Source organism: Schistocerca americana, chromosome 4, assembly GCF_021461395.2.
Source record: "Schistocerca americana isolate TAMUIC-IGC-003095 chromosome 4, iqSchAmer2.1, whole genome shotgun sequence".
Lineage (NCBI taxonomy): Eukaryota > Metazoa > Arthropoda > Insecta > Orthoptera > Acrididae > Schistocerca > Schistocerca americana.
In genome coordinates this window covers 405,229,856-405,253,976 of record NC_060122.1, presented here as the reverse complement: position 1 = coordinate 405,253,976, position 24,121 = coordinate 405,229,856, and the positions used below count along the sequence as shown (strand labels likewise).

General features: G+C 46.0%; 1 protein-coding gene and 1 non-coding gene across 2 annotated transcripts in view; one reads left to right on the top strand and one right to left on the bottom strand.

Annotated features, from left to right (window-relative positions):
* Positions 1–24,121, bottom strand: part of LOC124612262 (protein jagged-1b) — a 582,430-nt gene that overhangs the window by 143,876 nt on the left and 414,433 nt on the right. The window lies entirely within an intron of this gene.
* Trnat-ugu lies at positions 8,755–8,829 on the top strand. The gene has a single exon. It is a non-coding gene; the product is annotated as a tRNA-Thr (tRNA).

Below are 24,121 nucleotides of genomic sequence, written 5' to 3'. Positions count from 1 at the left end.
GTCGTTCTTGCTTGGTCCGTCAGTGTTATCGTGTTTCCAAGGTAGCAAAATTCCTTCTCTTCTGGTAGTTCCTGGTCTCCAAATTTGACTTTAAATTTATCTCTAATCTCATCTCAGTTACTCCTCGTCACTTAAGCCGTTCTTCAGTTTACTGTCAATCCACAATGTGTAGTCATTAGATCATTCACCATTTCGTTCACCACCTCGTTATTGCAGCTAGTACACCAATATGCATCTACAGTGATTAGTGGGGAAAGAAAGAATAATGAGACGAAACAGATCGAAAAATCGGACAATCTTGATCCAGAGAACGCATCTCTCCACACAATTCGAGCAACAGCTTTGATTCGAAGAAACGGTAGCTGCGATGGCACTATTGTTCATCCACATGAACGCTGATGTTCTGTTCTTGTTCGTTAAGTGCTTCATTCAGAAACCGCTTTCCGGCAAGTAGCACGCATGAACGCATTCATGGAAATTTTAGTCGTTACGGGAAATGACTTGGCACATTTTTATGCACATATCATACGGGATTCCTTTCCTTAACCTTGGCAGGTACGAGCGGAATTACTGAATCACTCACTGGTGTCCTCGACGTGAAGGTGCACTTGCTCGGGCTGACGCGCGTATTGGACGGTAGCTCGCTAGGCAGAGTAATTAAATGAATCCGTGCAACGGATCAGGGACGGCTGCTCTCACATTGTGGCAAACTCGTATAGTTTTTCTGAGCAGTTACCTGTACTACTTAGGCGAATTTCGAACGGTTGCTCATTTCGTCCGAAATATACGAGGGGCACTTCGGGCATGGTGGTTAAATGGTTACGACACTGGATTTGCTTTCGATAGGAACAGGATTCAAACCCCTGTCTGCAAATCCTGATAGGTTCTTCCTGATTTTCCTACATGGTTCATGGCAAATGCCAGGGTGGTTTCCTTAAAAAGAACACGGCATCTCACCTTCTGCATTCTGAGTTTTGTTAAATTCTAATCTGGGTTCTATCCTATAGAACATACGAAGTGTGTTCAAAAAGTATCGCGAATTTTGTGATGTCGCGGGTTGTATTAGTCCGATTCGTGCGGTTTTTCGTTGTTGTGTTAGTAAACATATCTGAAAGATTCCTGTATACTGGTAGTCATAATGGATGTTTACTCTGTTGTCAGTTGTCGAGAAGATTAAATGCGTTACGCTACGAGTGGATATTATTTATTTGTTTTAAGAATGGATGAGAGAATTTGCATTATATTTTGCTACAGGAAAGGAATAAAATGTAACAAAATTTTGGAAATGTTGAGTATTGCTTTTGGTGAGACTGCTATGAATAAAACAAGAATTTTCGAGTGGTATAAACGTTTCCAAAATGACCTTGAAGACGCTGAAGACAACGCGTTCTGGACGCCCTAGTACATCAACAACCGATGAAATCGTGGAAAAACTGAGAAAAATGATTATAAACCAGTGAAATTGCTGATGGTGTTGGTGTATCAACTGGTTCATGCTATTAAATCCTTCCGGATGTTCTGGGTATGAAACGTGCGACAGTAACACTTGTGCCAAAGGCGTTGAATAGCGAGCAATAACAGTGGCAAATGGAAGTCGCTAAATGAAGTCAACAATGAACTACTAAAACGTGTCATTATAAGGAGACGAAATCGTTAAGATCGATAAAAGTTCGACAAGTGCGGTAGATTTTAATAGCATAGTGCATCATAACTACTTGCCAAAAGGGCAAACGATCAGTAAGGAATTCTGCCTACAACTTCATACGTCGTTGCGGGAAACAATCCGAAAAAAAAGCTCGGGTTTCTGGCGAAACAGTTCATAGTTTTTGCACCACGTTAGTGCTTCTGCCAACACTTCATTGCTTTTTAGTCAATTTTTGGTGAAAAACAACACTGTAATGATGTCCAGCGTCCATATTCGCCAGATACGGCACTGTGTGGGTATTTTGTGCCTCCAAAAATAAAAAGGACCTTAAAGTGTGGCAGTTTTACAACCATAGATGGTATTAAAAGCCCATCGCTGAAATAACTAAGAACCAATCTAAAGATCGAGTTCCAAAAGTGTTTCGGGGGTTGGCAGAAGTGCTGGCATAGCTGTAATACCTAATGGGGGCTGTTTTATGTCTTGTACGACGCCACAGTGAGGAGAGTTGGGCTACAGAGCGCTGCAGTAGCTGTCGTCGTAGAAAAGCTGGACAGAAGCAAATTTACTTAAATTGTATTTTTCGAAGCGAACGAAGACTCATTACAGACGATGCAGCAAGAAACAGAGTCCAGCTTATCAGTGATAATAAGAAGGTATCTCCCTGTACAAAGCAAAGACTATGGTGTTAGAGTCATGACTAGATGGTGTAACGTTACGTGGTGATTTGGCACGGAGTGAAAGTGGGTTCATTTCCTGCTGCCGGGCCGGCCGCTGTGGACGAGCGGTTCTAGGCACTTCAGTCCGGAACCGCGCTGCTGCAACGGTCGCAGGCTCGAATCCTGCCTCGGGCATGGATGTGTGTGATGTCCTTAGGTTAGTTAGATTTAAGTAGTTCTAAGTTCTAGGGGACTGATGACCTCAGATGTTAAGTTCCATAGTGCTTAGAGCCATTTGAACCTGCTGCCGGCCGTCCTGTATCGTAGCGGCGGTGGCGATCGTGGTACGGAGCCACTGGAGGTGTGTCTTATTGGGCGCACACCACTGCGTCCGCCTCACCTGGCGCGACCGCTATAGGAGTCTATTGCATTGTATTGTATCTTAACCGGGGACCTAGAAACGACGGACTGGATCCGTCCCCGCCGCAGCCGCAGTGGTCCACAACCCCACGACGACTACCGCAGTCCACTTCACTCCTCCTCCGCGCCAGACCGAACCCAGGGTTATTGTGCGGTTCGGCCCCCAGTGGACCCCCAGGGAACGTCTCACACCAGGCGAAAGTAACCCCCATGTTTGCGTGGTAGAGTAATGGTGGTGTACGCAGCAATCGCCGACATGGTGTAACTGAGGCGGAATAAGGGGAACCAGCTCGCATTCGCCGAGGCAGATGGAAAACCGACAAAAAACCATCCACAGACTGGCCGGTTCACCGGTCCTCGACACAAATCCGCCGGGTGGATTCGTGCCGGAGACCAGGCGCTCCTTCCCGTCCGGAAAGCCGTGCGTTAGACCTCACGGCCAACCGGGCGGGCTTGTAGGAGTCTAACTGAAACTTGCAATTGCGCTTCCAACCGTACGACACCAGTGGGGTGATATCGATACATGACACCATACTTTGCAGATGACCACAGTGATATAGACGAATAATTAAAATTATTTCCAAAAAAACAAAATGCCCGATGCTTTTCGAACACACCTCGTACGCAATTCTATTAAGTAAACTACACAGGATAGAATTCAGAGGAATTAAGAGAGTAAAAAAAAAAAAAAAAAGGTTCAAATGGATCTGAGCACTATAGGACTTAACATCTGAGGTCATCAGTCCCCTAGAACTTAGAACTTCTTAAACCCAACTAACATAAGGACATCACACACATCCATGCCCGAGGCAGGATTCGAACCTGTGACCGTAGCGGTCGCGTGGTTCCAGACTGAAGCGCATAGAACCGCTCGGCCACGCCGGCCTGCCAAGAGGGTCAGAAAAAGGTGACATTGTAGCACACATTTGAAAACAATATTCAGGAGGTGAGAATGAACAGACTTTGCTAACTGAACAATGAAAACAAGCTCATAAGATGGGGAAAGGGCGGAGAATAAGTTTCGGTGATATAAAGATGCCGTCTAAGGAGAACCTTACGACGCGGCCGTTATGAAATATGTCTAAAATTGGCAGCGATATTTTAGACGGAGCTGTGTAGTAAATGCTGATGAGGAGCCTCTCTGACCCCACACCGAATACGGGCTTTGGCAGTAAGGGAGTTATGCAGATAGCGTCCAGCCAGTAACGCGCGGCCGCGTGACATCTGCGGCGTCGTACGAGTACCGGGGGAGAGGGCCGTTGCCCATACAAGTCGCTGCGCAGCAGGAAGTGTCGGCTACGAGTACAAGGCGGCCACGCGCGCACCACGCCGTCAGTCAGCGGCGGCGCCGTGGCGCCCGTATACGGCATTCCGACGGCTGCATTCCGCCTCTTGGGCAGGCGCCGGCGCCGGCGCCGTTTGCGTCGCATGCCCACCTCACATAGGAGCGATCGTCGTCTTCGCCAGTTCATCGTACTGCAACGTTGCAATTATTCTCCGCTTCTATACTAGTGACCAAGCGTTATCTCTCTAAATAAATAAGAGTCCCAAATCCTTAAACTTAATAATCAACAAACTTTACAGTACCGTTATCTTATGACAGGTAATTGGCATCAGGAACCAATGATAAGTTTTAATTGTCATTTTGGAAAAATCGTGCAAAAAGTCATGGGATAACGTTACGCGCATATACAGATGGCGATAGTATCGCGTACACAAGGAATAGAAGGGCAGTGCGTTGGCGGAACTGTCATTTGCACTCCGGCGATTCACGGGAAAATGATTAGGCGTGATTATTGCCGCACGACGGAAACTATCAGACTTTGAGCGCGGTATGGTAGTTGGAGCTAGATGCACGGAACATTCTATTTCGGAAATCGTTAGGTAGGGAATTCAGTATTCCAGTATCCTCAACGTCAATAGTTTGCCGAAATACCAAGTTTCAAGCAATACCTCTCATCACAGACAATGCAGTGGCCGACGGCCTTCACTTAACAGCCGGCCGGAGTGGCCGAACGGTTCTACGCGCTGCAGTCTGGAACCGCGCGACCGCTACAGTCGCAGGTTCGAATCCTGCCTCGGGCATGGATGTGTGTGATGTCCTTAAATTAGTTAGGTTTAAGTAGTTCTAAGTTCTAGGGGACTGATGACCTCAGAAGTTAAGTCTCATAGTGCTCAGAGTCATTTGAACAATTTGAACCTTCACTTAACGGCCGAGACCAGCGGCGTTTGCGTATTTGTCAGTGCTAACAGACAAGCAACACTCGGTGAAATAACCGCAGAGATCAATGTGGGACGTACGACGAACGTACCCATTAGGACAGCCCGGCGAAAATTGAAAGATACGTAACCGAAGGAAAACCCAGCAAGAAATGGTATAATGAGGCACGTAGTAAAATAACAAAGACTTGTTGGTGGCTGGCTCTGAGCACTATGGGACTTAACTTCTAAGGTCATCAGTCCCCTAGAACTTAGAACTACTTAAACCTAACTAACCTAAGGACATCACACACATCCATGCCCAAGGCAGGATTCGAACCTGCGACCGTAGCAGTCACGCGGTTCCAGACTGTAGCGCCTTTAACCGCTTGGCCACACTGGCCGGCAAAGGCTTGTTGGTCACGAATCTACTACTCAGTTGAGATATTTCATTTAAAACAATTTCGTCAGATCTAGGTGTAAGCGCTAGCTTTTCTCTTCGCCACAAGAACGGTCTGAATGACAGCGTAATCTTTCAGCTTAGAAGTCTGGAGCAATGATAGTCCGTCATTACTTTACTTTCTACCAACAGGGCTATTCGCTGTCATGACAACGCGACCAGATCAATGCAGAAAAAGAGAGTTTGCCTTTTCTGAACAAAGACAGCAAATTCTTCCAGTTGGATTTCCCGTCTAATTCATTAATAAAGACTCACACGAAAAGTACTTCGTGAAAAATCGTCCTCAAGAACAACTACCTTATATTATTCTTTCCTTTTCTGCGAGATTCATTAAGAGTCCAAAGGTACGAAATACTTCGACTCCAATGAAAAAGTACACGTCCATTACTACCAGAGAGAAACACGCAGGTAACCAACCTGACTTGCAGCACACACAGGCTGCGTCAAGTCAACCAGTGTATAATTATAGGTAAGCCAGTTCACCTATCGATCAGTGTCCCACCGACCGTCTGGCGTTGAAAGGCAAGGGAAATTTTTGCATTCGAAAACAGCTGTAACTCACGAACAGTTAACGGAGACAGGCCGCTACCAAGCTCGTTCTAAGACGGGTCACGTTTTATTTTAACCTCCTCGTTACTTAAAAGTTTCGGAGCCTGTTGAAGACTAATACGCTGGGAAGACTTTTCGTGTGTTATAGTAAACCTTACGCACACAGAAATTCATTCATGTGATTGAAAAAAAAAATCGAATCTGTTTACTTGAGTTTCAAAAAATGGTTCAAATGGCTCTGAGCACTAAGGGACTCAACTGCTGAGGTCATTAGTCCCCTAGAACTTAGAACTAGTTAAACCTAACTAACCTAAGGACATCACAAACAGCCATGCCCGAGGCAGGATTCGAACCTGCGACCGTAGCGGTCTTGCGGTTCCAGACTGCAGCGCCTTTAACCGCACGGTCACTTCGGCCGGCACTTGAGTTTCGAGACTTACCTTTGCTACTCCATATTAATACAACCAGTACCTGTTCACGTATCACGTCGAACCTAGAACAAGTGAAAGGGAACTGGATACATTGGCTTAAGTCTGTGAAACCTTGTTGCCCATATTTAACGGTTTATAGCAACACTGTGTGAATTTGATTTTATGTTATCCCGTTATAACGATGAATCCTATGAATTCGTTGACTTATCGTCCACCACATCAAATATTCTTAAAGTATGAAGTAGGTACCCTTACTGCGTGTACTAAAACGTCTATAACGGCTCAATCCGCGTACCCATCAGAGGCCTTGGAGAGATTATCTAACTCTGCCATTCATTTTCACTGATAAAATGTAGGAGTCATCATTGCAGAGAGTGAAAGACCGTGTAAAAGATGTACAGTAACGAGCACATGCAACCACCAGAAATATGCAGCATCTTCTTTATACTAATACCTCTGAAAATGCAAAATACTTTTGTGTATGGTTTTAGGGACCATCGCTAAGCGATAATTAGCTTTATTACTGTCTAAGGAAGTTTGTATGCTGTACCAACCGCACTGATTTTCCACGTGATGGCGATGGTACTAGCCACTGAAAAGCGTAGTAGGAAAAATAAATTGGTAACTGACGCAAAAAATAGTTCCATTCCAGCTATTATCAGTGACTGCCTTCACAATGCAGTCCATTATGGATGGAATAGTTATTAGTCAAGAACGGGAACGACTCCAATGTGTTTTCATCAGAAGGAAGGGGGAGGGCAGTGGGGGAGGGGGGGGGGGGAGGGAATAGTTCTGAAAAAAGTGTTAAATTGAAATTGCAGTCGAAAGACGGGGTGGTGTGTGTGTGTGTGTGTGTGTGTAAGATTTAGGATTTAACGTCCCTTCGATAACGAGGCTTTGTAACGAAGCACCCCTTCCGTATTAGTTTGGAAAAACACGGACAATTTAAATCTGGGCGGTGATTTGAACATCTGCTTCATCCGAGTGTGAGGTTTGTGTCCCTAACCACTGTTTCACATTGTTCGGTGTGTGTGTGTGTGTGTGTGTGTGTGTGTGTGTGTGTAGTTGTGTAATGTTCGAAGTCGGGACGGTATTGAAGATTATTTTATGAGATGCTATTTGCAAAATACTGAGCAGTCCTCAATGCGGCACTGTGTCGAATGCCTTTCGAAAAGGTATCCTATAAAATGCTCCCAGTGAAGTTTGCGCCCAGAAATGGTCGGGGGAAATGGTCCACTAGTTCTACCGTGCGAGCGACGCAACTTTCCGTGCAGGCAGGAAAGCTGAGGGCTCTTACGTGGTGTACTGGTGAAAAGGATAGGAAATGTGAAGCTAAAGTTGATAGAATCGAAGGTGATCACATTTTATCTTCTATTAGATGCAGTCACAGAAGTATATGACTGGAACTTCAGTAACTTCAGTGGAAAGTATAAAAACCAAACAACAAACACGAAATTTAAAAACGTTTCTCTTCATCTTGATGAAGCTTACTTTAAGAAAAGTATAAAATAAAATGTGGATCAGCGCATGGTACATATAAATTACATAAGAAGCGTTTATCATAATAGCTAGGAAGCCATGGGTGACGTAAGCTGTATGTAGATTCTCCTCCCACTCCTAGCGGCGCATGCATTCGTCCGCTATACCCGATTTCAAAATATGCAAACAGTTTTGTTTGTAATTATACTTCCGCATCTTTATTGCCAAATGGAAAACGTATCACAATAATAAAATTGGGAATTAAGTACGATATACCTTAAAACGACAGACCACACATCAGAAAAACCTTTTATCTGCCATTAACGATATTGTTGTTATTGTGATTATTATTGATATTACTGTTATTATTATTATTATTGTTATTGGCAGTAGTAGTATTATCACTATTAACGCTAGCAGCAGCAGCAGCAGCAGTAGTAGTAGTAGTAGTAGTAGTACAAGTAGTGCCAGTACTAATTCAATAGTCAGTATTACTTACTCACATTCTCACTATAGACACATCATTTTAGTACTGTGTGAAATATTATGGGACTTTCAAAATGTCCTCAATGTAATACATCAACGCCTGTTTGCAGCCATGGTGTCGATTTAATTATCGTTTCATTCTAGCGAAAGCTGCATGGGCATCAACGGTGTAACTGTTCTTTCGGGAACAGATACTACCTTTATATATAGTTACAAAATGGCTTCCCTGTCATTGACCTTCTTGTGCGAACGCACACGCTATGCCTATACTCTTACGGGACTTGGTAGATTAATTTGCCACGAGTAATAAGTATGATGGGCCAACATATATTAGGCGCACCACGAATGTAGTGGGGTGGACATGTTGGGAATGTGGATCTCACGGGGAGCGTGCAAGGGATAAGTCCCTGCAGGCGCACTATCCTCTGTGCCCTCGGTGGCTCAGATGGATAGAGCGTCTGCCATGTAAGCAGGATATCCCGGGTTCGAGTCCCGGTCGGGACACACATTTTCGACATGTCCTCAATGAAATATATCAGCGTCTGTTTGCAGCTAGGGTGTCCATTTAATTATCATTTCACCAATTCAGGTTCATCGTTGATCAATTACTAAGTCTCTTGTTACAGAGGACCGAACGCGCTGAGCTACCGTGCCGGCTATGCCGCTATGTTTTTATACACGCTTTCGGGAATCTAGGAAGATGGAATCTACCTGCTCACCTGCCTCTGTTGTGTGCAAGATGTCGTGTGCGAATACAGCGTGCTGCAGGTGTAAGAAAGTGCACTGCAGTAAATTTTAAAGACGTTTTGACGGCAGGAACGTTTTTTAGTTGTGTGGGACGTTTATCCCTCGTTACGCCAGTACGAGTCGCTGCAGTGGTCACGCGGAGGGCAGTTGCGCCGCCGGACCGGCGGGCTGCTGCGGCCTCTGTCGCAGGCGGCGACGTGTGCGGCCCGGCTCATACGTCGTGCGCCAGCCGCATGCCAGTTCAGATTTTATCGCCGTCGTGTCGCTCGATCCGCTGAGGAGGCAGCCGGCCGTGTGCGGGGACACAAATAATTCCTTATATATATACGGGGGGCGCGCCGGCATTTTTGCGTCACGTCTGCGCTGCGGTTGCGGCGAGAGCCGTGCCGACGATGACGAGTCCCCGGTGCAGCGGAGGAGCAGCACCGGCCATAAACAAAGATGGGCTGGCCGGGTCGTGGGACGCAGCCGCAGCCGGGGAGAAGCGCGCCGCGCACCGGTCGTGCGGCCCGCGCGGCCGTAAAATGTCCCCCCGGTGCCACCGTCACAGCGTGCCGCCAGCCGTGACCTCCCGTACGGGAAGGCGCCTTCTCTCGCTGGCCGCATTGGCAGCGCGGGGCTCGTACAAGAGGAATGGGCCGAGAGCAGTCTTGACATAATTACGCTGACCACAGATTTCGCTCTCAGAGGGCAACATACACTATCCGATCAAAAGTTTTCGGACACCCCATATAATGCAGAACTGACCACTAGATGCCACGAGAGGTGGACCAGCCAGTATAAATGGAGTCGGGAAGTCTCTGTCGTCAGAAGAAATGGTTCAAATGGCTCTCAGCACTATGGGACTTAACAGCGGAGGTCATCAATCCCCTAGAACTTAGAACTACTTAAACCTAACTAAGGACATCACACACATCCATGCCCGAGGCAGGATTCGAACCTGCGACCGCTTCCACACTGAAGCGCATAGAACCGCTCGGCCACCAGCGGCCGGCTATCTGCAGTCAGTGCTAAGCGGCGGTTGAGGTGGTGTAAAGAGCGACGTCCCTCGGTAGTGGATGGAAACGAGTGACTTGGACTGATGAATCACGCTGTGCCCTGTAGCAATCCGATGGAAGGGTTCATCTTCCACGAATGCTTGAAGAACGTGGCCTCCTCCAAAGTGTATTGCCAGCAATAAAATATGAAGGAGGTGGTGTTACGGTCTGGAGGGGGTTTGCTTTCTGAGATTTGCGTGTGGTCCCCTTATTCTGCTTAAGGAACGTTACATGTGGAAAGGTATGAAAACATTTTAAAGCACTGTGTACTGCCTGCTCTAGAGGAACATTTAGGAGATGATGACTGTATCAGCATGAATATGCACCCTGTATGTCTATGGCATTGGTTTGCGGAGAGTAACATTCCTGAAACTGACTACCCCACTGGGTTGCCATTGCTCTGCAGAAATTCATTCACCTCATTGAATGTGTCCCCAGCAGATTTCAAGGCGTCATGAAGGCGAAGTGTGGACATATCCACGAGCAGTGTTGTGTACTCGTACAAATTCGTACCAACAAGGGAAAGTGGGCTAATGTGTGTGGTAGCAACTGTCAATGTAGGAAAGCTGGACAGGAACAGAGACTATTAGCGAACAAGTAAACAGAAGATATACTTGCCGGCCGCTGTGGCAGAGCGGTTCAAAGCACTTCAGTCCGAAACCGCGCTGCTGGTACGGTCGCAAGTTCGAATCCTACCTCGGGCATGGATGTGTGTGATGTCCTTAGGTTAGTTAGGTTTAAGTAGTTCTAAGTCTAGGGGACTGATGACCTCAGATGTTAAGTCCCATACTGCTTAGAACCATTTGAACCATTTTAACTTGTATTTCTCCGAGCGTACAAACTCTCAGTACAAATAAGGCAGCAAGAAATAGAGTCCAGCTGCCATTCTCCGCAGGGACGAGGCTCTCTACACTAGAGCACAAACGATGGAGCCGCTACTAGGCGACGTCTGCATAGCGTCACGTAGGGAAGGGCTCCAAGTGCGAGTAGGTTTTGTGGATGCCGTCCTAAACTACGGCGGCAAAGGGCGCTCGTGATACGGAGGTGCTGGAGGCATGTCTCAGTGAGCGTGCACCATTCTGTCCACCGGATCATGCACACCAGCTATCACCGTCTGAGGGAAACTTGCAATTCTGTTGCCAGTTTTATGATGCCCATGGGATGGTATCAATACGTGATACCAAAAATAGTGTCTGGATATTTTAATCAGGTTGTGTATTGCCAGGAGACAAAGAGTGTGAGTGTGTCATTGAAGATGCCGCACAGGCTCAGATTCATTACGCATAGGGAATTAAATCGGTCAAAGGAATCATTCCAGCATTTGCATAAACAATTCAAAAAAATCATTGTGTTTTTGTGGTCTTCAGTCCCAAAGTTGGTTTGATGCAGCTCTCCACACTAATCTATCCTGCGCAAACCTTTTCCACTCTGCATAACTACTGGAAACTACATCTATTCGAACATCCTTGATATACACAAGCTTTGCTCTCCCTGTACAATTTTTACTCTCCCCCCTCCCACATCCCCCCCCCTCTCCCTATTACCAACTTGACGATTTCTTGATAGCACAAAGACATGTCCTATTAACCAATCCCTTCTTTTAGTCAAGTTGTACCACGACTTTCTTGTCTCGTCGTTAGTTATACTATGTAACAATCTTATCTTCAGAATTCTTCTACAGTATCACATTTTAGTCCGTCTGCTCGCTTCTTGTCTAAACTATCTGTCGACCACGTTTTAGTTCTACACTAACCTAAACTTCAGACAAATACTTTCAGAAAAAAACTTCCTAAAATTTAAGTTTAAATTCGATATTAACAAATTTATATTTTTGAGAAATGCCTTTCTTGCTACTTCTAGTATACATTTTATATCTCGTCTTCTTAGACCACCGCCTGTGATTTTTTTATCCAAGTAACGCACTTTTAGTGACTAATTTCTTTATCTAAGTGCCTCAGCATCGCCTGATTTAATTTGATTAGGCAGTTTATTAGAGATTATAAGTCACTTGCCGCTTATTAATTTAAGAAACTACTTTGAAACAGTATTATGGCTCTACATAAGTAGAAGATGAGGTGTAGGTGGAAGTAGCAGCTATTATAATAATGAGTCGCACTTCAGTGATTTCCGTAAATGTAGCGAGGCGGTACTCTCTGCAAGCCTACTGCAACAGAGCGTCACGTGCGAATTCAGGTTCTCTCCCACTCCACCGGTTAGTCTCGCGGAAAGAAGTAGTGTGCGGGAGACCACCTGCCGAGAGGGTAGTGATAGACGTGGTTCCCAACCTGGAGGTAATTACCCCCTGAGGAGTAAAATGAAATTTTCTGAAAGGTAAAAATTAAATAATTCGATTATGTTCAATCACGGAACTAGATTACTTTCAAAAGATCGTTACTATTATCACAGTTTTATAAGACTCTAAAACTGTATATAAGTTATCAAAAATTACTTTCTGTCAGTTAGTGGCAGTAATGCGGTGGAGGTTCCTCACATAGTCCACCCTCTACATACACATATGTTGTGCTTTGTCCAGTACATCGATGATGATAAAAGTGACACACATACGTAACAAATGGTAAATATCTCAAGAAAATGTCTTCTCCAAGTTGTATATAGTGCATGCAGTAGTCCAGAAATTGCTTCATTACTCGCTTCGAAAAAGGTAAAAGAATTAATAGACAGCACGACCAGCCGTATATAAGGGCTACTATAGTGATGTACACACTATTATTATTATTATTATTATTACTATTATTAGCGGCCGTGGTCAGACACAAAGCATTAACAATCTGAAGTCTTACAATTGCTGCCAGTTCAGAAGTAAGGAGCGCCGCAGTAAAAATATTTACCAACAGTAAGTATAGTGCACACATTTTAACTTGGGTGATTTTAAATGGGGTTGCAGCGTGTAGGTCAAGCAAGTGCCGCAACAGAGAGGAGTAATGCAGGGGAGGTATGTATGTTTTGTAACAAGTGTCTACGCTCAATGTGGATACTTGTCTTCAGTCCGGAACCGCGCTGCTGCTACGGTCGTAGGTTCGAATCCTGACTCGGGCATGAATGTATGTGATGTTCTTAGCTTAGTTCGGTTTAAATAGTTCTAAGTCTAGGGGACTGATGACGTCAGATGTTAAGTCCCATGGTGCTTAGAGCCATTTGAACATTTTTTGATACTTTGCTTTCGTATCTGAGAGGAGTAGTGTGTAGCACTTGTGGTGCATCACGAATTCCTTCTTCATTCATTCTAACCTCTCGCCCCCCACACACAAACTAAATTACATTCATATTTCATCATTTTAAAAATAAAATGCTTTCATTCTACAGTTTAGTTAGGTGCTAAAGTTGGTGATAATGTGGGTGACCGCGGGGGGTGGGGGGGGGGGTGTAGAGATGGCAGCGGGAGTGGAGGGCGGCGGTACAAGCTAATGTCTGACTGCGCTCAGGGGTAATCGTCTAAGAATGGTCGGGAAGCACTGCGCTAGAGGGCCTGGGGCTTGTAGACGGTCGTCACAGCGCGGCCTGGGCCGTGTTTTGTCAACCCGCGCTGCCAGTCGGGCCCAAGATATGGCTGGCAGCGCCTCGCGCCATCGTGACCGCCCGCCGGCGAACACAACCCCTGCACCCGTAATTGAGAGCGCCGGCGTGGCCGCTTTTCCGCTGCGACACGCCGGAGAAGGGCGCACTCTTCTTCCTGCCGTGCACATGCGCCGCCGTCGTGATGTCGGCTCTGCCAATTAGCACGTCTAATTTGTGACGTGCACAAGCGCACAGAGAGAAAGGAGGCACGGGTAGCGCTTGAACAGGAGCAAAATCCCTAACGACGCGAGTTTGTTGGCGAACAGGACCGATACGCTACTCTTTGCGTCTGTCGGTCGGCCAGTCGGGACTTGCAACAGCCAGACCTCGTTTGCATCGCTGACCTCTTCTCGGCGCGGCTGTATCGCCTCGTAACTTACAATAGCTGCCATTCTGTGTAGCGGTCGCGCGTTTCCTGACTGTAGCGCCTAGAACCGCTCGGCCACCCCGGCCGGCCCTCGGTGAGAGGTAGTGCGTGAAATAGGATGTTCTCGGCGCAGTCTTGACACTGTGATTCTCGGAATACTGAATTCACTAACGGTTTCCGAAATGGTTTGTCCGATGCCTCTAGCTCCAACTACCATTCCGCGGTCGAATTACGTCGTAAACCGTTTTACACGAACGCACCAGAGTACATACGACAGCTCTGCCAATGCACTGACCTTTTATACCTCGCGTACGCGATATTACCACCATCTGTGCATGTAATGTGCAACTTAATTTTTGAAGTTCTCTAGCAGTTTATCTTTGTCAGCATGGTCACGCTACTGTTTGCCTTCGTTTTGCTTTCTTAACGTATTTCACACGTGTCCTGTTGCCTCACGCCGTCGGACTCCGTGTAAAAGTCGTGTTTCCAGACGTCCCGGCGGAAGCGCGACACTTCGCTGTCAGAGACGAGATCTCACACCAGGCCCGATTCTTTTTTGTTGCCACGTGTCACAAGCATGTAAATTTTTCAGGTGTTCGAGCGACGCTCGGGCGCAGATGCGGGAAAACTCGTGGTATCGCTGGTGGGATTTTTATCTGACGGTCAGGTCCTACGAGGTCCGCCGAGGGCACAAAACGAAGGCGGAGAAGCAGGGAGCGGCGGAGTGCGGACCTGCCACTTGCCGACCGTCACAAATACCGATTGTCTCCGGAGGACAAAGCGGGCCGGCGCGCATGATGGATGGAGCTGCCTAATAGAGACGCGGCCCGATGCCATCGACATGGGCAGCGCCGGCGTCGGCCGGCCGGGCGCGGACCACCGACGCCGCTGTCGGGCCGCATCCAGCGGCGGTGGGACGAGCCGCCCGCACCAGCCACCGACCCGACCACTACACGGGTCGGTTTAGCCGGCTGCCACCCCACCGCGCCGCGCCTCGTAACGTTTTACTGACCGGCACGGGGTGGAACAACTCGATGTCTTTGTCGAGGAACACTCGGCGCGGTTGGGGGGGGGGGGGGGGGTCAAGAGGGCGTTCTGCCGCGGCCGAGGGATCACACCACTTCTGAAGTGAGGCCATGTTATGTCTGACGAGAACAATGTAGCTTGCTCAGAACTGCTGTGAGTGATGTTAAAGCTTGTTCCAGTTCACCTTCATCTAGCAGTGGAGAACAGTGCGCCCCGGCTACACGCTGCAATAACGTCGCCCAGATGAACATCAACTCGGTGGTTATAGATGACATGTAACTAGAGTTATAAAACTACCGTAGGCTACCGTAGACTTTCATAAGTGTGTGTAGCATACGGTAGTTTTCGTAATAGCCCTGGTCAGCTAAGATCGTATCCGCGTCACCTGTACATTAGATGTTGTGGGGTCAAGAGGGTGCTCTGCCGCGGCCGAGGGATCACAACACTTCTGAAGTGAGGCCACGTTATGTCTGACCAGAACAATGTAGCTTGCTCAGAACTGCTGTGAGTGATGTTAAAGCTTGTTCCAGTTCACCTTCATCTAGCAGTGGAGAACAGTGCGCCCCGGCTACACACTGCAATAACATCGCCCAGATGGACACCAACTCGGTGGTTGTAGATGACGTGTAACTAGGGTTATAAAACTACCGTAGGCTACCGTAGACTGTTGTGTAAGTGAGTAAGTCAGCGTAGCATACGGTAGTTTTCGTAATAGCTCTGGTCAGCTAAGATCCTACCAGTGTCACCTGTGCGTTAGGTGTGTAGCAACCTGTCGATCGTTACCTTACTTTACGCATGCGATCGGCGCTTCACAAGATTCCTCAAAAAATCGGAAGCGGAGAACCGTCTAGAAACTGAGTGAGGATGTATAAAAAGCCGTGTGACCTACGAACCTTTTTTGTTCTACATAGTTCTCCTCCTGTATATTACTTAAAAATAGAAAGTATTTATAGCAAAATTGAGCTTGTCAGTGTTAAATTCTGGTTTTATTCGCAACCTGTTGATTTGTAACGCGAAACAGAGGGACGATGTAGTAAAAATAATGAAAACAATGCGCATTTTTCAAATAGCGTTAGAAAATGCAATTTCCTCAACAAAAACGCAAAACAAAAAATATCAAACATCGTTTTAATAGTTCTTCGAACTTATATAAAACATTTTTCTGTTATTCCCTTTCAATGGAATCATCCCGGCATTTGCCTGATTTGGGGAAATCACGGTAAACCTAAATCAGGATGGTGTGAGGTAGATTTAAACCGTTGCTCTCCCGAATGTGAGTCCAGTGTGCTAACCACTGCGCTACCTCACTTACTGCGAGGAAACAATTACCAGATGTTGCGCTGAAGTCGATCTGCTAGTCTTCCTGCACTTTTTCCTTTGCTATGTCCACATACACGACAGCATCATTCGCAAACAGCCCCGTGGGGCTTCCAGTGTTGTCTACCAGGTTATATAAAGGGTGCTTCAACACCTAGGAGTGATAGTCTCATGGGGAATGTCTTTTGTAAGAGACAAAATGTTCGCCAACATTCCCCAGCGACGCTAGCCGTCCTTTAGTATATTCCGCCCCTGGGGCGACGGGATGTTACCAAACTAGTATGGGCTACTAACCGCGTGTGCTGCATTACCTACTCCAGTAAATTGACAGAGTGATTTCCAACAAGAGAACCTTAAGAATGAGTCTAAGCGGTGAAAGATATTTTAGAAGCGAATCAAATGCTTCAACTTTGCTGGGAGCAGATGACTAGATTATAGGCAACACACAAGGCATACGCATGCTGCAGAGTGCCTACACTCTTCCGCCTCTCAGGGTCACCATGCCCAATACAAAAGAATACAAAAGGACATCTAGCGTCTCCAGGAAGTGTCAGCAAACATTTTTCTCTTTAATAAAGTTGTTCCTCCTGAAATGATCTATTGCCTCTAGACGTTTGACGCAAACACTTTGAAACAACCTGTACATATAATGAAATAGAACTGTCTTCTAACAGTCCCTATAAAATAACGAACCTCTCCAGTGAATGAATAATAATGTTTCTAGGTGAAATGTGTTTCGTTGTTCATCTCAACTGATGATTTCATGTTTCGATTAACCTAGTCGTCTTCACCGGGAGCTACATGTGATGTAGGTACGCTCGGCGCCAGTATTTCAAATCGACTAAATCCCGAAAACTTAACCCCTTTCAGTCACGCTGAGATATCAAGTAATTTTCCTGTTTACTAAATAAGTTTTCAGGCTAAGTGTTCAGTCCACAAGTTACTTCGGCAACCAAATTAACATTATCGATTTTCGTCTGTCGATGAGTATGTACGACACGCCACAGAGATTACAAAGTCTTTTCTTTCCGGAAAACATTGTTTCAGCATCTCCACACACACACACACACACACACAGGAAAACTTGCTCTCTTATCCATCTTCCTTTTAAGTGGATTACCTGTTGTTCTTCTGCAATCATAGTTGAATTGAAGATTAGGAAGCGGCTTCAGCTATATTTAATCTTGTTATTATCGTATCAAAACCGGTTTCGTAGCACGAATGTTGAGTGTCATGTTCGGGCTACTTAGTTGTTATGAATTAGTTACATGTCACCTGAGGAAGTGCTTTTCAGTGCCACAAAACCGATTGTGATCTGATAATAACGAGATTAAACACAGGTGAAGCGAATTCTTAATTCCGAAGATGATTAGTAACGACTGTGGTTACGCTGTCTGCAACGGTTTCTGCGTATTTGTGGTGCCTACATACCCAGACGTAGGGTCAAAACAGCTTGCAGTTTGTGTAACCGATGTCGATGTTTCTCTAAAAGTTTCTTGTGTCCTCTCACGTAATCGTATTAAATTTAACTGCTGTTTTCAAGTAGTTTCTACCGCTTCTTCCGCAGTGAGAGGTATTTAACAGACGTGAGAAGCGTACTGGAGGCTGAAGAGAGCGGTATGCAGATCGCGACCACACAATGTCGAGGCAAACCAGTTACAGCGGATGACCGCGAAAGCTGTTGCTCTGAGCTAACAGCACTCGAGACGCCGGCGCTATTGTTCGTCCTGTGTGGGTGGCGAAGGTCACAGGAAACCTCCGCCCCGCCCCAGGCACAAAGTCGCGACATAACGGGAGGCGATAAGTGTAATTTCCTCTCAAGTGTGCGTCAGATGCCGTTCAAAATAACAGGTATCCTGTTTTGTGTGCAGGGTGTGTGCTGCGACCACAGATTGCTACGACGATACCGTGATTTCTAAATGTACCTTCAAGGTGAATATAGACACGAAAACAAACACCAGGTGACTGTTGAATTATAGCTGACAAATTATTAGGAATAAAGTTCATTTCCGTCAGTACAACCAAAATCAATATTTCTGGGCTATTGACAATGGCTAGAAATTTGAAACCGGTATAATTTTGTGAACAACGTCTGAATCAAACTTTATAGCGGAAAGGATTGTGCTCACTAATGAGCTCAACAAATAACACGACAAACATGCAACACATTATTAAGAAATCTAGTGACAGACATGAGCCGGTATTTAGAATACGAGGCCACTACATAGCACTGGAAGTACGCCAGTTCTTTTTTTTGCAAAATAGTTCTGCTCTATTACTTTTATTCTTTTGTTGCCTCAAATACTATGAAATACGTCATAGGTTTCACCATTTTGCAGCGATCAGAAGTGAAACAAGTATCTTGATATAAATAAAAGTTATACTTAAGTTTAAAGTGTTGCTGGCTTAATTGGTACTCTGCCTTGTCTCTTTCCCGTGAATAAAGGGAGAACTGACAGATGAAATTTAGTAATTACAATGGGAATTCAGATTTGTGTCAACATCAAGATCGGAGTTCACACTACAGTCTTCACTTGGCGGTAAGCGATGTAATTATCGTTTAGTGTAAGCCTACAGACCAGTTTTTAAGGAGGTTTTTCTTGACTAATGAGTGGTTTTAAATGTATTACCACTTACCATTCCACTTGCCTGCCAACATTATCTGTCGTGTTTTGTCTCGTTATTTCATGTGTATAATGATAGTTTTATCCGAACTGTCATGTGTGAATTTAGACTTTGCCGGGGTATACTACTGATGAAAGGCTCTGGGGTTTCTGATTTTGCCAGATAATGATGAGTGTGAAGCACTTGGAAACGTCGCAGTATTTTAACACTGCCATCCACTTTGAAGCCCGAGAGCTTTACATCGGAATTTTCATGTCTGTAGAAAAAATCAGTTCGTAAAATTAAGAAGTACTTCGTTTCACTTAAGCAAATTTTTTCCACCCAACTACTAGCACACTGAATACAGTTTCCTGTCTTAGGGAAGAACGTTTCAGCATTTCACGTTGTGCACACAGTAAAGTAATAATTTGTTCAGACGATACATGGGAACTACAAATTCAAAATGTTCAAATTTGTGTGAAATCTTGTGGGACTTAACTGCTAAGGTCATCAGTCCCTAAGCTTACACACTACTTAACCTAAATTATCCTAAGGATAAACACACACACCCATGCCCGAGGGAGGACTCGAACCTCCGCCGGGATCAGCCACACAGTACTTGGGAACTCGGTGATTTTCGTAGTTCAAGTGACTGATGGACAAAAACAACACGAAATAACTTTCAATTAATTGTTGACTGTTTTTTACTCATCAGTCATTCCAATTTTCTTCCCATAAAATATCTATTCATGTTAAGGCCTTATTGATACCCCCATGATCTCCAGAAAAGTGTTTTCGTTTTAGCATAGCTGAAGTTGGTCGAATCACTTTTGAAAAAAGTGAATTAGCTAAAATCGAATGAAAACTTTACCAACACGCACCAATAACCTAAAACCCATTGTTTTATACATATCGACTGGGCATCTCACACTATCATTCCTGGCAGATGAATATTACTTTCTTTGTTAAGGAAGGGATCTTACGTAGTATCACTAAGAGGCTGATCTCTCCAAACAGACTTCCAGCTAACAAAAATGTCTACAGGTGGGTCTTAATACATTCAAAGGGGTAAATGGCTGGTTAAATATTCGAACAGGGACTGAGAATCTACGTCGAAAAAGCACTGTCCGCGAGAGACAAGTTCGCGGTTGGAATCCCGGTTCGGCTCACAGTTTTACGCTGGTGTCTGGCTTGTCCTCCGCTCCCTGCTGTCGGCCATTATCGGGCAGCAGTTGGTTTCAGCGGAAACGCAGGGACTGGCCGTGTACGAGATATATCACTCAGAGGGAGCGTGTGAGAGTTTGTCTGCAGTCGTGCTGCAGTGCGAGTCAGAAGCCCCTAGTTTCCTAGGAATACTGCGGGCATTCCTGCGCGACTGCGGTCGCAGCCGGCGCATACGAGGACTTCGTGCGGTCCCGCTGGGGCGAACAGCGAGCGAGCACCTGTCACGAGATGGTGTACTGCCGGTCACGCCGCCTACACGCACCTCATTAGGCAGTCCGTCGCCCGCCGCCTCGTGGGCCGCCGGCACGTACACAGACTCCTACTACTCCACGCACAGCCCCCCGGCTCGGCGAGGTGTCCGCGTCTGCAGGCGGGGAAACTGCGCGCTCGGTAAGCTCGCCGGACAAGAGATTAGTCACCCCTTAAAACAGCATACTGGTCGCAGCGGAGTGCGGTACGTGGTGCAGGACTCGTACGAGGCCGTCATGGGACGCTGCACCATAATATAAGTCGGAATCAGCACAGCAACAAGAATGACTAGGGACCTGAAAAAATCGCATTTTACAATAAATGCGAAATAAATGTGAATTCTGCGTCAAAATGCGAGAACGTAAAATTGCTTAACAGACGGTTTTTCGTAGCGAATTGTATCTAGATGATCTATTTATCAGAGATAGTTCGAAACAGCTTTATTTTTTGCATACAGTGTCGAAAATGTAAGCGGTTACTGGCATTGCACATCACCTGGCGAAGCCCGGCTTGGATAGATAATGTGCGCAAGAACCTACCTGCAAAATAAAGTGTACGAACGCAACGACGTATCAATGCGCTAAATGATCTGGCGCCAGGCCAGTTGTGGACGGTTGAGTAGTTTGTTTAAGATGCAACGTAGTACTCAGCCATGGGACCCAGCATTTTGTAGGAAAGAAACGTTACGTCTTTTTGTTAGCTAAAGCTTAAAAAGTAGTGTAAAGGGAACAGTTAATGTGGCAAATTAGGTGATGAATGTTCTGAACTGTAGTTGCATCGAACACTGCTAGAGGTAGGGCCTGAACTACCGTCGTTAACAATATTCTGGTATCTTCAATAAGCTATTGCGCAGTGGCAGTCCCTGAATGCTTTGTGTCGTGCGTTGCCCATTGTTTTCTTTTCTTATTTTGAAATAAGTGAAACGCCTAAACCTGGTCCATCAAGGGTTTCGATTACGACCCTTACTAAATGAGAAGTGATCGGCGATCCCTGTGACAATGTGTCAGTTCTGCTGTAGGCTGCTGCCCAGCGCAATGGAGGCGGGGTTTGTTTCCTTGCACCTCTTCTTCCCCTGTGGCGGTCAAAATTCTACTCTGTTTATGCTTGCGGCCATCTACGACTATGGCGTATAGTGCCTGCCTTCATCGCTATGACGATTGGAAAACATTCTGCCCCTAACGTTAAAATGGAGTTGCCATACGTCCGGTTCTACTTCTATGCTAAATCCGTGTCACTTCTATCGGTAGCGTTGTGTAGCATGGGTCACAGAGCTATGAATACCCATTAAATGTAGAAATTAGTAGTCAGCAAATTATTTAATCTTCAAATTGGGCGGGAAAAGACAAATAATGTCCAGAAACACCTTATATCGGAGCGCATTCGCTTAAATGGGTGGAAAATGCTGCTGCTTATCAACAGAACAATCATTTTTGAAAGCTTAAATACAGCCAAACGAAGAAAACAAAGGCCATTTCGGAAGAAAAAGGTGTTGAAGTTTTTGCAAAAGCAAACATGCTGGTCAAATAGTTCTTAAGCAGCAATTTTTTAACAGCTAGTTTCAAAGAAGTAATAATGTCTTTGTCTTCATTTACGTAGCGTCACAACCTTTTAAATTTGCGTGTCTAATCATTGACAAACAAAGAAAATATATGCAATTTCGAAAAATTGATGCAACATTTTTCGGTCCCTACGAATGACAAAAAGACCTATCGTATGAGAGTGCAGCCATGAAAAGAGGGTTTTCCATGAAACACACACCTTGTTGGGCATCCCAATAACCACAACATGAACAAAGTTATCCGATTTGTTCGTGTATTAACGTTGATTAATCAAGGGCTACAAGGAATGTTGTACCATTAGCAGTCAAGTAACATGGACCGGAGACGAATGTCAAACCTTGTCAATGACAGGTGGTTTCAAACCTGAGAGAAGTCGCACCTGTCAGAGAATAGTGGTGAGATAAAGTTACTGATCAAGATATTGAATGAAATACCAAATCCAACTACACCGTCACATGGAGAGGTGAGGATGAGGGTGTAACATGTGGTGAATTAGTAGCCGTGGAGACAGTCACTGTTACAGACAAGTAAACCCGGAAAAAAGTCTCCCCGAGTGTAAGTGTGCATGTGGCACATTACTTCGGTGTTCTCAGGTACTTTGTGGTCGGTGTGCTGTACAATCCTGATGTTTCGTCTGTCCTAGACCTTAATGCGATTGGAGAGAGAATTTTGCATACCTACCGCCGGAGTTACCTGGAGGGCGTTGTAGTTTATCAACGGCCAGCGCAAGGAAGGTTTTGAGCCTCACCTGAAACCATTACGTCATGCATGTCCATCCTGATCAGGGACGATCTAGGTCTGATGGCGAAACGTAGTGCCACTTTCATCTCTGAGGTAGTCGAGAGATGTTTTTTACAAGCCTGCAATCTCACAGAACAGATGTAGACTACAACGGCACATAAGTCTTGGTTTTGCGCGGTAAATCTCAATAATGACAGGAACGGCGGACACTGTTGATGAACTCCACTTCTGTAGAGAGCACACTTGTACTCGCGTCTTCCGCGTCTCACGAAAGCTGGGAAACGAGCGACCGTCGATTCGAGTGACCCCTTTCGCCGGACACGGACAGAATGACCAGTACCGGCGAAAGCGTTCGAAATCAGATACGAGCGGTTGCAGCGTGTGCCGCTAGAGAAAATTCTGGAAATGTCGGAGTGAGTGGCAGACGGCGGGGTGAGCCTCGAGAAAGCTGGTGCGCGGTCGCTCCGCTAATTTGTAACACCTCTGGGCGCAGGCTAATGGCTGGTGCGGCGCGCCATTACCGTTGGCAGCGATGCTACCGCCTGGGAAAGTGCCCGGCTGGGGTGCGTCCTCCGCTGCGTTTCCACCTGCTGGCGACGCGCCGCTGCTAGCGACCGTGTTCTGAATGCCGTTTCCTGGTTCCTCGACCCGCCACGCCCTGCTACTTGCTGTCGCAGTCACTCTTCTAAGTGAGCTCTCTTCCTACAGTGTTCGTGCCTCACCATTCCATCACTCCAACCATGTTACAAGAACGTACCTAGCTTTGCTTCTTTCTTTTTTTTTTTTTTTTTAAAAAAAAGTACACAATAAAGTAAGTCTGTCACGTACAAGTGAAAGTAAAATTCCACGCCATGTCATTCTCTACCGATGACATCATCGGATGTGGTATTGAGGGCATATGAACAGCAGACTACTTTTCTGGTCGGCGTCGGGATTCTAGACCTTCGAACCGCTGCTGAGTGGGCGAATAACTCCTCGGTTGGCTTCATGAGGCTGAGTGCATCCCGTACCAGTCCAACCACCAAGGAAAAATCCCTGGCAGTACTGGGAATCGAACCCGGATTTCCCGCGTGGCACTCAGCCTTGCTGACCACTTTTTTCCCGTTCTTCTATGTACCTGCATTACCCCTATGTATCTGCATTACCCCTAGAGCTACAATATCGTGGGGATGTTGATCACTTGTTTGCACTCACTGTTCCAAACAGTCCTAAATATTTATTTTGACATTAAGATTGGATGGTTTAGTGGGCCAGTGAGGTACTGTAGGATGCCTGAGTGTTCGTCAACTCAGGAACGTCTGCAGCACCCTGAACGTGGCTGTTGTCGTCTTGAAAGACGAGAGTGTCAA